Source organism: Anser anser (genome assembly GCF_964211835.1).
Source record: "Anser anser genome assembly, chromosome: 3".
Lineage (NCBI taxonomy): Eukaryota > Metazoa > Chordata > Aves > Anseriformes > Anatidae > Anser > Anser anser.
The window spans coordinates 9,848,242-9,864,086 of record NC_139722.1 but is presented as its reverse complement, the minus strand read 5'-3'; positions in this window follow the sequence as shown (position 1 = coordinate 9,864,086).

Sequence of the window (15,845 nt, the reverse complement as noted above, 5' to 3'; positions counted from 1 at the left end):
CAATGAAAATAATATAGATTTTATTAAGAAAGCTCACCAAAGTTCTTGGAAAACTTACAAGACATTTAACAGCTGAACAGTGTATCTCACAAATGGACTTTAAAGGTGCTCTTTCATACTGAAGCCTTTATTTGATCTGGTTTTATAGTTAGCAATTGCTTTGGTCTGAAGCCTCACCCATCCTTTCCAACTAATAACCAAAAGAATCCTGAAATATAGCACTTGTTGAAGGTACAACATGACAGCCCCTAAACCAATTTGTATTACTCGCAGACTCCCAAGGTTGGATTCATTACTTGTTCTAAGACGTCCTACTTTACCAGAACTGTTTATTTGCATATTCTGAATAATATAAGCTACAGGATTAGCAGTATGTACGGAGATAAAATAAATATTTATATTTAGTTTTTTTTTTTTTTTTTGGTAACATGGAGCATTACTCAAATGTTTTCTCCAATAACTTTAATCTGGATTTCCTCTCTGATAAAACTCTGGTTGTTTGCAGATCCACCCGTCGGTTTTATGAGGATATCTTTGAGACATCACAACTATAAAACAAACTGGAAGGAAGAGCAGCTGTACTTAGAAACAAACATCACAGGCACAATTAATCTGTTTAAAGGTTTTATGAGGGGAAGCATAAAATATCAAATAAAGGCTAATGGGAAATATTTAAGAAATGCTGAAGCTGGTAACAATCCACTGAGCAGAGCAGCCAATGCACATTCAGGAAACAGAATGTAGCTAGTAACTCCTTTGGTTGTAAGCCACCATCTCTCTACCTCCCAACCTGAACTTAGGACTGTTTCATGTTTCTAAAACAGATAGACTTCTAGATATATACTTCATTTACTTTGTAGATTGCAATTTAAAGGACTGTCCTTTTTTAAAAAAAAAAACGAAGATGGTAATAAAATCTCAGGAGGCCAGATTTGCTTTCTGTTGTTCAACTTAAACGTAGCATGATCCTATTCTTCTGGTTAAAGTTTATGCCCTGGCTAGATAGGAGAAAAGCATATACATACACATGCTCTTTCTCACTCTATCTTGTTTTCTTTCCTGTCCTCCTGTGCCCTCCATGTCAGCAAGCATGCTGGAAAGAGGCATTGGATCAAGCAGGTGTATGACTGTACACTTATATATTTAGACAGTATCCTTTAGATGAAAGAAGAAAGGTTTATCTTTAGCTCCAAACCTCAGTTTTGGAATCTGAATGAGCTGGATGACGTATTCGTGATTTTTGTGTGTTAACTTTAACAGAAAGTTTCAGCATGTACCAAACTGAAGGAGTTTAGTGTATAAAAATATCTTCAGGTCTAATATATGAGACCACATCTCCTCAAGCCACATGTAAAGCATCTTTACCTCTTTCTTTCTGTCTGGTCATAGAGTCATGTAAATTCTGAAGAGACTTTGTAAGGGTAAGCTCTTCTGGTTGTTGTACTTCTACCATATCTAACATATATATTTTAAATCACTCTTTTTAATTTGCTAAAATGTACATTAGCAGATAATGGCTCCGTGTGATGTTCATATGATACAATTTCCCACTATCCCAGGAGAAGAGTTTTTGTTCAAGATAAACAACGAATAATATCAGAACTGTTTTCTGAAGAAAAAAAAATATTGCCTCCTATCATGGGAGCATGGCACAGGAATGCTCCTTTTTATCATAAGGTTTATTTGGCTGTGGTTGTAAACAGGATTTTCATGAAGAGACTGTCAACTTGGGACACTTCCCACCAGTTGGTGGAGTGAACAACAGCCTCTCAAAGGAGGCTGTGCATTTGATCTTTCTTGTAGCTGTAGAAGCATAACGGGTTTTGTCACATAGACAGTTCCAATTCAAACTGGTTTCAAAGGGTGGTTTTATTAGTGATTTTGAAAAAACCTGTCTGTGCTTGATTCTGATCTTACTTAAATTGATGCAGTTGTGTAAAAGTAGTATGAGATCCTGCCTTCTTGTAAAACAGTTCCTTACTGATTATTTTGAAAAAGAATTTAAATGTAATAATAGTAATAATAATTTTTAAAAACTTTAAAGGGAAAACAAATCAACTTGAAAAAAAAAACATTCAAAAGAGCAACAGTCCAGGGAATTTTCCAAGGAGGTAAACGCATAGTGCCTTTGGATTTCTGCCTGTTTGTGCACATGCAGAGTGTTGGTATCTTGGGATAGCCGCACTCCTTGTCATGTATTACGCTTTCTGTGGACTCAGAACTGTCATCGCAGTACACATAAACATATTTTATTTTCTTCACCTGCTCATGTGGCGCACACCTGGGGCCTGCTGGCAGCGTGCTTGGCTTCAGCAAGCAAAGGAGAGACACTGCCAGGTTGGAAAGCAAGCCCCGCTCCCTTCATGTACATTAAGCTGAGTCGATCCCCCACCGTTTTTATGGAGTTGTAAAGGACAGGGCCGAAAAACTTTAGCTTCTACTGAAAATTCCAAAATATGGGGAAAAGTAAACTTTTAGAGACTCAAAGAGAACCACCGGGGCTTTGCCTAGACCTCTTCAGCAGAAGTCCTTTTTCTCTGCCTGCTGGCTCCAAACTTTACCCCTGGTGACTGCTGAAGTTTCTGTCTGTGCAACAAAAGCAGCATCAGTGCCACCTGCCCTGCCAGGGGTGATCAGAAGTGGACCTTTAGAAGTCAACTGGATGGCACGGCACTCTGTTGTTCTGCTAACGTCATGCGTTGGACTGAAACCTTTGTTGCTGGTTAGTGCTTCCTGGAGCAAAGAAAGTGTCAGCTGTATATTGCTCAGAGCTGGCTGAAATGTTTATAGAGGAACTGAAATTTTCATTGATTTGAGTTCATGAGCATTACGTAAAAATGCACTGCTTCCTGCTAGATTTTTTTTTACAAGAGTAAACATTTTTTTGAAATGCTTTCTGATGTCTGGTTGCCCATCTCCTAAGCCTGAAAGCTGCAGGAGAATGGAAATAGTGAGAGGGGAAGCTGTTGACAGGTGTCTTTTGATGAGAAAAGAGTTGAAACTTCATTGCTAAGACATCCTCTGGACCACGAACAAATACAGAAGTACACACAGACACACACCATCACATGTGTATGTGACAATTAGGGGACTGAAAGCTTATTTCTGCTCACAAGGAGGTAGTGTTAGCTCTTTCTGTGGAAAAAGGCACTGTTACATGCTCTTTTTGATCCTCTGCCCAATATTTTTGGGCCATCTGGGGTAAGAAGAGTAAGATCTGCCCCTGTCCATGCCTGTCTGCTCCTCACTCACTCGCATGAGCAGATCGTCCCTCCCTTTGCTGCAGTAGGAGCTGCTTTCTTAGGCAAAAAACGGCTTTCTTAGGCTCTTTTATTGCTGCAGGTGCAAAACATTGTGGTCATAACTGAGTCTGAAATAGAAGAACTCTTTCTCTTTCCCTTTCAAGGAAAGATTATAAGGCCCATGTTATCTTTGAAACTGCAAAGGAAGATGTCTGGCCAAACAGTGTTTTCATTTGCATGCAAGCAATTCTTTCGGGTGTTGTCAAAAGAGATCTTTTCTTACTGTAAGAATAAAAAGAACAGAAGTATACAATGTGATGGGGGAAGTAAGAAGCATTAGCTTTTCACCTTCACACACTTGGGCTCGAGCTTTCTTTTGCTTGCATGGGAAAGGTTCTCATTGCTAAATTGGTGCTTTCTTGGTTTATTCAGAGAAGACAACTCATTCTTCAAGTTAAGACTGAGATTCATTACTGGCAGGAGTGAGCAAATTGGGCACACTCAGATTCAATTTATAGGTGTGAACTTTGAAAGCAAAACTGTGCAACGATGGTTATAATGTAAATTACAGCACCAGAAACACCAGGTTGGAAGAATCTACATACCGCTGGCTCCCTGTTTCTGCTATGTGCCCCAGCTATGCGGAGGATGAAGGCCTATGTGTATTTTTAACCAAACTAATCCACGACTATACAAGTGATCAGAGTATTTTCAGGTGCAGTTCTTTATGAACAGCATTTGGATTTCAGTAATCCTTGCAAGGCTGACTTGGACAGGAGTCTTCCCACACACAGTGTGTGGCATTCTTCTGCTAAAAAACAAGGGTGTTTCCAGTTAAAATTTGGCCTTCAAATAAAGTCCATCCTTTGGCAGAAGATTTTGTATTATGTCATGAAGAAGTCCAGCAATCATATAAATGCACATCCTTGAGGTATGGAGCTATTTTAAAAACAGGGGTATTTACCATGTTATCAACATTTATTCAGCTGGTCAGAAAATGAAAAGATGGAGAATGAGAGAGTATGCAAATATGTGTGTGTCTTTAATAGATTATTGAAGCAAGCAGCAGAATGATACAACTCTCTTGGGCCAACTCCACAATGTTTTAAAAGCAGAGTTTATTACAAAGCATGGAGTTCAAGCTGTGGAATTCATCTCTGCTTCCTGCCTCTTTCCAGACACACATGCTGATGCACACTGAATTTAGTGTGAGGGTTTTAGAGGGTTTGTGATGGTGGGAAGGGATTGGACCTGTTTTAGGGATAGAAGCTCTTTGAATAATTTAAGACTTGACTGAGGATTTGGATTTCAAAGTTCATGGCTGTTCAGATCCCTGCTTTTGATTTTTGTCCATTCCTCTTTATTAACATTTCTGCTACTGGCCAGTGTCGGAGAAAAGGTTTTGGACTAGATGGACCTTTGATGTGACCCAGTACAGCTGTTCTTATAGTTAGTGGTGCATTGCGCAGGAAGTAGATGATGCAACTTCACAGATTGTTGGTTAGTTCCAGACTGGAGTTAAAGATGCTCTCTTTTTCCCCCCTGTAAATCTGAACATGTTTTGGATTTTGACCGCCACATAGATGTCTCTCTTTCCTTCAGAGACGCTCCAACTAGTTGTTCTCTGATGGAAGATAAGGCCTGTTACTAATACACTCTTTACTTCACTGAAACACATTTTTTCTACTTTATCCAATAAAATACCGATTTCTAGGTCTTTGGAACATTCTTTCTGATTTATTTATTGATTTATTTATTTACTTTTCCTGGCAGAAGGACAGAAGTTGTTTGTATGTGGGACATAGATTTTGATTTCTACTTTGAGGTCTTTATGACTTACATTCGTTAAACTCTGTTACTAAATGTTTCTGGATTTAAACACCTGGGGGAGGTAGGGAAAAATTCTTAAGATACTCCACTGGATTCTTTGGCTATATCAGCAGATGAAACAGATCTAGGACATCAGTTCAAGCACTGACATGCAAGCATCCTTATTGTTAAGCTGTTCACAAAGTCCTCGGCCAGATAGCATTTTCCCAGACGATATCTGGGTATAGTTTGGGGTTGCTGTGGGCCAGGAAACATTCAAAATTGGAAGTCTGATGACACCACCAGATGTGGGTGGGATTTGAATATTTAGCTGTAAGGGTCCATGCTGAGCTGTGATATGCCAGTAGACCTTAGAGCCAAGAATATTTCTTCCTTACAGTTCTAATACTGTTATTTCTAATGTATTTTTCCACTGTCTTCAGAAAGCACTGGATCTAGTTTTTACTGTCAAATTCATTTTGCTGTGCTAAGAGATAGAGCGTCCCTCTTATTAGGTTGGAGGCTTTTAAGCCACCTAATCACAACCATCGGTTCTTGCAGATGATCATCTTAAATAATTTTTTCAGATACATCCCACATTGTAACTGTAAATGAGTATTTCTCATCCATTGTTTGTATCCTTCAAATTAGGAAACAGTTTTTCACCATAAGGGTGGTCAAACACTGTACCAGGTTGTCCCAAGAGTCTGTGGAATCTCCATCCCTGGAGATACTGATGCTTGACTAGAAAAAGCCCTGAGCATCCTTATCTGCTTTTAACAGGGTTTTGCATCAAAGGTCTCCAGAGGTTCTTTCCAGCCAAAATTATTCTGTGTGTATGATCATGACCAAGAGATAAATCTAATGGAAGCTCATCCTCTTCTCCCTCACAGGCTATTAGTACTTTATATTTTTATTACGGTTTTTAACCTTATTAGAGGTTTCTGAATGTGGAAGTATTTTGTTACTTGTTTGGACTTTTGTTCCTTTATTCACATCAGATTTATTTACATTTCTAAAATGCCACACTCTTCATATTAAATATTCATGATTTATACTAAGAAAATAAAATTCTAATGAGTCATTATTTTGAGTCAGCAGTAAAGATTATTTTGAGTTTGATATGTGGAGTATATTCTTCTATGTAAAGAAAAGTAAAGTAGTATTAGTTCTGAGAATTATGATGCTCATTTCAAAAAGATTTTACACATGGCTACAAATTTTGATGTCTCAGATTAATTTAATTGAAATTTATTTAATCAATTTCATTTAATTATAAAAAATAGAACATCTTGTTGAGGCCTTAGTCAGCAGTACCTTGATTGCAGTTAACAAAAGCATTAAATAAATCAACTTGTCCAGAAGATCAAAAGTGAGTTTTTCAAATCGGATATGCAAATCCAGACCTTTCAAAATCTGAGATTATTTCTGAATATCTAATGAGCAGAAGTAAGTGAAATCGAGTAATCAGAATAGGTATAGTATACTGTTGTTTTTTTTTTCTGTAATCAATATACTAATGAAGTTGATGCATCAGTCATTTATACCACCAGATGAACAGTATCCTTTCTATTCAGATATTAATTTCTGATCAAGATAGATACTCAAATTACAAATTACAAGATTAACCATAGAAATAATATGATGAAGAATAGTAAAGGATGTGATTTATAATGGTAATCCACTGAGCCAACCTGGTGTGAACTAGATGTTCCCTGAAACTTGAGCACAATCATTCTTATTTGACTATTTATGGAGTCAATAAAATGAAGGAACTGTATCTTCTCTCCAGCCAGCTGACCTCATGAGTGTGTGTGAGATCTCAGAAAGGGAGGTTATGACTATAAAGTGGTGTTTTGCAGAAGAAAGACAGAGGAGAGATTTAGAATCTCAGCTGGCTTTTAGACTTGAAAAAAAATCAGTAAGGGAGAACTCTTTGAATGATAGCTCTGAACATCTTCCGTCTTTTCTCAGCCTCTTTGTGTTCTTCCCCTTTTTCCAAGTAAACATAAAAACAGGAGAAAGAAAGGAATTAACTATTTTTTCATTTTAATATTCATAGCTTTTTCACAACAGATAATTTTAAATGTTCTCTAACAATTGGATGCAATATGCTTTTGTGTTTGCCTATCTCTATGTGTGTGTGTGTATGTATTTCTGTACACACACTTGTATTGTTGTGAGTGGCAGGGAGGCCTCCAAGGAAAACAAAGGGCTGCAATCCAGTGAAATCAGAAGAACACTTACTCTGAAATGGCTTGGTCTGATGTTATGAAAATGCTAGAATGTAAATACAAACTGTTTTCATGACAGCATCCTGGCCCTCATCAAAAGTGGTGTTCATTTCCCAGACCTTTCTCCTGAGTAATCTGCAGTAATTTATGGCCACTGTGAATAGCCACATCTCCTTTGCCTGGTACACATTTGTTTGAAATATTAATCAATTCCATGAAAGGAATTGCATTTTTTGAATGTTTTCCACTGATACATGACAAAATATGCAGTCATTACTCTTTTCTGTGGTTTTCCAAAAGAGTTGTTTTCCCCCCATTTTTGCATCAGGAAGATGGAAGGCTTTTTCAACACCTGCTACAGTAGCTCTAAAATGAGAAGCCAGAAGACCATCTGCTTGCTGGCCCTTCCTTTTGTTACCATGTTTACATCAACTTCTCCTAAAAACCACCCACTGTTTCCTTTGTAGAAACATTCTTAACTTCTGGAGAAGGAGTTAACTAAGGAGAGATACACGATTTTGTTTGATGAAGCCATACATTTGTAATGGAATGGTGTATGTCAAATTTTGCTAAGCCAATGTCATCATATATTGCATAGATGGCTTCAGTTGTTATGCAGCTGTTTATGATATCAGTTGTTAAACTAGTCATGGAGAACCACTAGAATATTTACTTTTCATTCCAAATATTCACCACAGATCAAGCAAACTGAAACTTGAATACTAATTGTGTTTTTCTAGCACTGTAATATCAAACATATATTGAAGTAGTGTCAAAATCCAACACTCTCTGACCAGGTTCTTTTAGGTACTCCCTATGTACATAGGTTAATGTTTAACACCTATTTTACTTATCTGAAGGTATTTTGACACTATATGGGATTTTGATTTAGCAGGGTGGTACAGCAATGTACTAAAATCACAACTACAAATTACTCTTAGCAGCAACATATAGCTGAATCACAATGCAAACATGATTCTCATTAACTGTGTTTGTTTAATGCTCACCATTCTGATGGAATACATGGGTTGAAATCATCTCAGGCTTTTTGCTCTCTTCAAAGGTATTTTGTTGTTCAGTTTTTATGCTCTGTGTTGGGCTGAGACTTGTATGCTTCCACCCCTGTGCTGAACTGGCTGACTCAGGAAGACATTTGTACTCAAACAAACATTTACACAACAAGTCAATCCACTCAATTGATATGGTCAGCTGATCTACACAGCCCCCATCTATCTAAAACAGAGACCACCTTCTGATCCCCTTTATATTGGGATATATACAGATATCATGAGCACATTGCTCTTGACCATCTGCTCTGAGCCTTCCTCCATTGTGTAGGTTTATTAATCAGTCACAAGTAAGCATTAAGAATTACACCTTATTTTCTTATCCTTCTTTGTTAAGAGTTTTGTTCAACTAAGATCACAGATGTGTTTTTAGAAGGTATTAGCACTTTGAATCCAAAAGTAGGCAAGGACAAAGAGGCTTTAAGTGTATTTTAGATTAAATTGCTTGAACTCTAGTACCTACTTTCAAGGTTCAGCTTCACCACCTACCTTAGGTGATAGGCACAAATTTTTGAAGGATATAAGCAATGGAAGAGAAGTACTTATATTGGAAGTACAAAAAGATATTATTTAGGATGGATATCTGCAGTAATAGTCAGATTTTTGTGACTGGACAGAGTAGAAGTGTCCAGCACATTAGTCTGGAAGGTCCATCCCTCAGCATAGCAAAATGACAATAAAGACTAGAAAACCAAGTGTACAAGAGAGACAAGGACATCCTGGAGCAACTCCAGCAAAAGGTCACAAAGATGATTAAAGGATAGGAGCATCAGATATCAGAGGAGAGACTGAGAGAGCTGGGATTGTTCAGCCTGAAGAAGAGAAGGGTCAGCAGGATCTTATCTCTGTATATAAATGCCTCATGGAGGACAGTTAAGAAGATGGTGCCAGGCTCTTTCCAGTGGTGTCTAGTGACAGAACAGGATGAAAAGGGCACAGTTTGAAATACGTGAAATTCTGTTTCAATGTAAGAAAAAAACCTTCAGTTGAACAATGGAACAGGATTCCTTTTTTTAGTGTGTGTATGTGTGTGGAATCTCCATCCTTGGATATATTAAAAATCCAATCAGGCATGGTCCTAAGCATCCTGGTCTAGCTGACCCTGCTTTGAACAGAGGGTTGGACTTGATGATTTCCCACCTCAGTGATTCTATGATTCGCTAGTTCTAAGCCCTCAAAACCAAAACAAATGGTGAACTCTAAAAATACCAGTAGTCAAACAAAACAAAACAAAACAAACAATTAATTGCCCTCTGGAAATACCTAAACGACTAGCTTAAGTTAAAAATACAGTTTGCCTTGTCTAACTTTTTGCTGTGTAAAAGAAAAATGGCTAATCTTATCTTGTTGTTTAGTCTCCCACTGAGGCCAATCAAAAGCAGTGGATACCTCCATAGGATGGTTCATACACCAAATTTAGATACCTGTCTTAAGAAGGGATTGTCTTCCAAAGATGTTTACTTTTGCCACCCACAGCATTTAAGGAACTAGTTGGGACCATATTGTCTGAGTTTTAGACAATGAACACTGGGCATGTGTGATATGTGTCTTTATGTCTTAAACTGTCATATACTATCCAAAACTATCCTGGTGTTTCATAGATATGCTAAGACATAGCAAAACAGCAGCAAAAAATTAGTATCAAAGTTAGTGAAAAACCCCAACATCTAACCTAAAACAAACAACCAAAGAGGACATTCTGAGTTGACATTTAACAGCACTCACAATTTTTATTGGACTTCTGCCTTCATTTGAGATGAGGATTTTGTCATAGTACTTGGTACAAACAAAGCCAAAGCTATACCAGTAATGTTTTTCTGGTTCCCTCTTCTGCCAGGGACCATTCCTAGAAGTATGATCTTGACCATCTCTATGGTTAAATTGTTAAAGACATTTGGGCAAAAGAGATCTTTTAAACAATTCCCAGAGCATTGCTGAGGAGTTTGCATGGGTCAGGGACCATTCCCATTACGTAGACTGGATGTGGCTACCCCATTTTCAATGGTATGAAGATAGAGTAATATGGATCTGACAGCTTTACCATACATATTTCACTTAGTAACATTTCCATGGCTAGCTTCCCTGGTGCAACTGACATGTTCATCTCAACTGTCTCACTATTGCCTAATTTCAGGGCATTGGTTCTTGCAGTGAAACCAATGTACACACCACTCTGTAGTTCTTTCAAGGGGTAAAATTCTTTTTTTTTTTTTTTTTTTATAATACCATGTTTGTTGTGTTCCCATAGGACAAAGTAGAGCACAAGAACAAGGAGACAAAGAAATTTCACTGTCAAAGGGTCTAGTAAAGGAAGGATCATGCAGAGAAAATGTGGCTTATCTACCATTTTACTGTATTTCAGGAGTGTTCCAAAGCCTTCTTCACTTCAGACTCCATTCTTACTAGACTCCATCTAGTGAGTCATGATCCTCAAAAAACAGTAAATAAATAAATAATAATAATAAATAATAATAATAAATCCATTGCAACGAACAATCTTTTCAGGCCATAACTATTCAACAGAAACCCACAGATACCATTCAATAGTTTTAGACGAGATGAGACCCAGACAGTCCTTCATGCCCTCTAGACATTTTGTCATCACTGTTCATAACAATGAAGAAGTTCAAATGTTATCATGCTGTGCAAACATGTAACACTTAAAGATGGATGAAATCCTATTGCCAGAAATCAATAACAAAATTTTTCCAGTGCATTCTTGCAATCTTTCACTTATTAATTTAATCTCACATTTGTAATGAATTTTCTTTCAGCATTTGTCCAACTGCTTGAGCACATTTTTGTCCTATAGTTTGATGAGCTGTTAGTTTTGATGCAGTGAGAGAGTTTTATTAGGAAATGAAGTTTAAGTTCATTTAATGTGGGCCATATGTACATTGTGAAACAGGACAGACTAATTAATTAATTAATAGTAATTTCACCCTTGTCTTATAGGTCCCTTTTATTGAGAAAACCAATCTAAGGACAGGTAGCCATGTGCTAGAGCAGATTGAATAACTATAATGCATTTATGCTTTACATACCAATCTTCTCAAATTCAGGCACTACTTAACACTGAAGAGGATCCAAATATGGCACATAAGCAAAACGTTTGTTCATGTACACATGAACAAACTACTTTTTATGTGGGACCTACCCAGAAGAAATCCCCAAAACCTAGCATTTACGAATGTTATGCTGAAAATGCCTGGTTATATGACATTAGCTCTTCAGCTTGTTCCCAGATGCTCATAAAAGGAACCTAGGACACGAGCCAGCTTAACTGAAGGTGTTGCTAAGTAATCAGGAGGAAGATAGGAAACAGAAACTGTGTGCAGAGATCAGAGGCAGAGCTGAGATCAGAACTGCCAGGTAACAGCGAGGGAGGAATTTCCAAAGATGCAATAGAGAATACAGGAAAGCAACCAGGACCTAATTTTATGAGAAAGGGTAAACAAATAGCAAGAAGTCAGGTATAAGCTAAAAAGAGGATTAAATAAATGAATGAGAAAGATGTGAGAGCAGGAAGAAGTAGGGAAACAGGTGATGAATGAAAGGGGATAGAGGCTAGGGAACAAAATTTGTATGTCCTAAGTATGTATTTGCTAAAGAGAATTAAAGTAGATTTTTTTCTGTACATTGGGGGCAATGAACATTTTAAAGAGCTGGACAGCATGTCCACAACTGTATGCAACAATTAAGACTCATCTAGATTTTGTAGAACCTTGACTTAGGGAAAATGAGCAGCCAGTTTCAGTGATCAAATCAGTCTGCATAAGTCAGGACATAAGTAGCGATTGCCTGCAGAACTTTTCTCCTTTGGATCACTGGTTCACATTTAGCCTGTCAGTAGTAACTGTTTAGGTTGCTACCTGTTTTTTAATAGAATCATAGAATGATACAATGGCTCGGGTTGGAAAGGACCTCAAAGATCATTCAGTTCCAAGCCCCCTACCACGGGCAGGGACGCCACCCACTAGACCAGGTTGCCCAAGGCCCCATCCAGTCTGCCCTTGAACAACTCCAGGGTTGGGGCATCCACAACCAATCCAGGCAACCTGTTCCAGTGTCTCACCACTCTCTCTGAGTGAAGATTTTTCTCCTAATCTCTAATCTAATATCCCCTCTTTTAGTTTTAAACCATTTCCCCTTGTCCTGTCATTATCTGATTGAGCAAAGAGTCACTCTCCATCTTTTTTACAAGACCCATTTAAGTACTGAAAGGCCTGAACAAGGTCTCCCTAGAGCCTTCTCTTCTCCAGGCTGAACAGCCCCAGCTCTCTCAGCCTTTGTCATAGGAGAGGTGCTCCAGCCCTCTGATTGTGGCCCTCCCCTGGACCCTTTCTAACAGACCCACATCCTTCTTGTGCTGGGGGCCCCAGACCTGGACGCAGTGCCCCGCGTGGGGCCTCACAAGGGCAGTGCAGAGGGGGACAATCACCTCCCTCCACCTGCTGGCCACCCCTCTGCTCTTGCAGCCCGGGATGCAGTTCGCCTTCTGGGCTGCAAGCCTGCACTGCTGGCTCATGTTGAGCCTTTCATCTACCAGAACCCCCAAGTCCTTCTCTGCAGGGCTGCTCTCAATGAGTTCTTCTCCCAGTATGTACTCATGCCTGGGATTGCCCTGGCACAAGTGCAGCACCTTGCATTTGGACTTGTTGAACCTCAGCACCTTGCATTTGGACTTGTTGAACCTCACCGGGTTCCCCTGGGCCCACTTCTCAAGCTTGTCCAGGTCCAAAAGTAAACCAGGAAACTTGGGAAAGAGTGCTGAAGCCCGGGATTGAACCAGGGACCTTTAGATTTTCAGTCTAACGCTCTCCCAGCTGAGCTACTTCAGCCCTACCTGGGTTAGGGTTGGACAGTGAGAAATAAGTCTCTAAACCCTATTCTGCTCCAGATAAATATCTTTCATTGTAAATACTGATTGATCTATTAAACACTTTTTCAGAGAGGCTTGTTCAAGCTCTTTCTTTATTTCATATGTTCAGATAGAAAGATAGGCCATACAAAGGGAGATGAGGGGGAATGAGGCAGGACATTTCGTAGAATCACAGAATCACAGAATGGGAAAGGTTGGAAGGGACCTCTGAAGATCACCCAGTCCAACCCCCCTGCCAAGCAGGATCACCTAGAGCACATTGAGCAGGATGGCATCCAGGTGGGTTTTGAATATCTCCAGAGAAGGAGACTTCACAACCTCTCTGGGCAACAACCAATATTTCATAGATATTTCATTTACTTTGAAAAAAAAAAAAAGTGCTTTGCTTTTTGTTTGTTTGTTTGTTTTCCCTGCCATATTTCTGTACCACTTTTGTAATCTGTTGTGTTCCACAGCTTGGCACATCATGTCCTGTTGCATCCTGGCATGTCAGTTTGGACTGTGAGTCACAGTGAAAGAACATATGATACATTCTAAGGAAGGTAAAACGAAGACTGAGATTTAAACAGAAACATATGAAATACAGAAGCAGAAATGGCTGATAAGGTCACAAGATCCTTATAGATCTGCTTTTACCTATGTTTGGCAACTGTGCATGAGTAGCTTTAGATGGCCTCAAGTCTGAAAAAAATTATGATCAGTCATTAATGAACTAGGAGATGGTAGTTTATTTCAATAAGGAAATAGAAAATGACAAAGAACAAACCACAACCTATTGCCTTGGGTGTCCAGTTTTCTTCTGGATACAATTATTGAATCAAAAAGTTCTGATCTGAGAGCTGCAAAGAGGTAGTGTATCAAGTTTAACCACATTGCCATGGTTCCTATAACATGTGAGCTGTTCTTCCACAAAGAAGAATCTCTTACAACTAGGAAACAGTTACAGTGGGTTCAGTTTCTAAGTATTTCTACTGGACCAATATAACAGGATCACAGGGTATTGCCACATTTATGGTGTTTATCTTCACAAATTCCCTATAAAGTACACAAGTTATTTACATCTTTTTTAAATATAGAAATGAGGTACAGGATCTTGGGTTCCTTCTATCTCATTCAGCTGGCCTCAGTTACTTCCTGGGGTTCCTCTTCCCAAGTCATTCCATTTTTCAGTGAGTTAAAGCACCCAAGGAGTTGTCTGTTTCTGTCCATCAACTAGAGAGAGAGGCTGGAGCAGCTAACAAGCCTGCATAAATGCCTCATTAAAGAGAAGGAATATAGACTAAGATCTGTATCCTCAGAGGTACTTAGCAAACTAACTCCCTGATGGATTAGACCTGTAATAGGAGCCCTACATTGGGCATTGAACCTTGGTTTCATAAATGCAGGGTGAATGATCCTTCTACATGATCATTCTTCTTGACTAATATTCCCTTGCTTAATATTCCTGGATGTTTTAAGCCATGTGGCATTTAGCAAAGCTGAAGGCAACTTTTATTTGCTTGCTCCATGTATTTCAAAGGGAAAGGTCATTTTCCAGTATATAAGACAATTTAACTAAGATAGAAGAGACTGTGGTTAGGCCCCATCCTTCAAGAATAAAATTCCAAGCTAATCATATAAAATAAATAAGACGCTCTTGCTAAGACAGAAGTATCATAGGATAGTGAGTGACGATAACACCCATTTTTAGCAAGAGTTGTTGGGCATTTATAGACATTCTTCTGATAAAAGAATATAAGTTAGTATCCAAAAAGAGAACATTGGCTAAAGGAAAGGGTGAATATCTGGCATGTTCTGGTGTAATTTCATTAAAAGCTAGTTTGCCTTCCTATTTGAGAACCTAGGTATAAATCAGACTAATCAGACCACCATTTACTAGGACTTGGATGACTTTGTTGTGAATGTATTTACTGACATTAGATAGCATTACACAATAAAACCAGTCCCACTCATTCAACTAAGAGAGTCTAAAGAATACTTAGCATAAGAATGCTGGACTGACATATATCAGATTACCTAATAGATAGTTCACATGACAGTATTTCAAAGTAGCCTACATGCTCCCAAATTTTGCAATGGGTTTTGCACAAAGGTAACATGGTAGGCCATTAAATATGAATAAAATCAAAATTATTTTTTTCTAATTGTTGTTTTCATTTAATGAAAAAAATATGGAAAAAACAATCTTTTGTATTTGTATTTAACAGTATTTTAACAAATTGCACATGTATATCCTATTTTTGTTCACTGCCATGTACCAGTGACTGGGAACAGATGATTTATGTTTAGAACTAGTACTTACACAGAACTGTTCTTCAAATTCTGATTTCCTTTGTTCCTGTTTACTTAACACAATCAGATTGCGACTATGACAATTCATGCCCAATATATGTTCATTAATATTATTTGACAGTTACTGATTTATGATTTGAAGTATTCGTGAACTTTTTTATTCATAACCTGGAAGAACTTAGATAAGCAGGATTTGTTGATACGGTAAAAAAGGATTCACAAACATCTGTTTCAGGTTCAAGTAGCTCTTCACTTCAAATATGCTTGTACAATATTCTTATTTGCAGAAAATTTGAGTTAATGGTTATTCCTTCCTGAT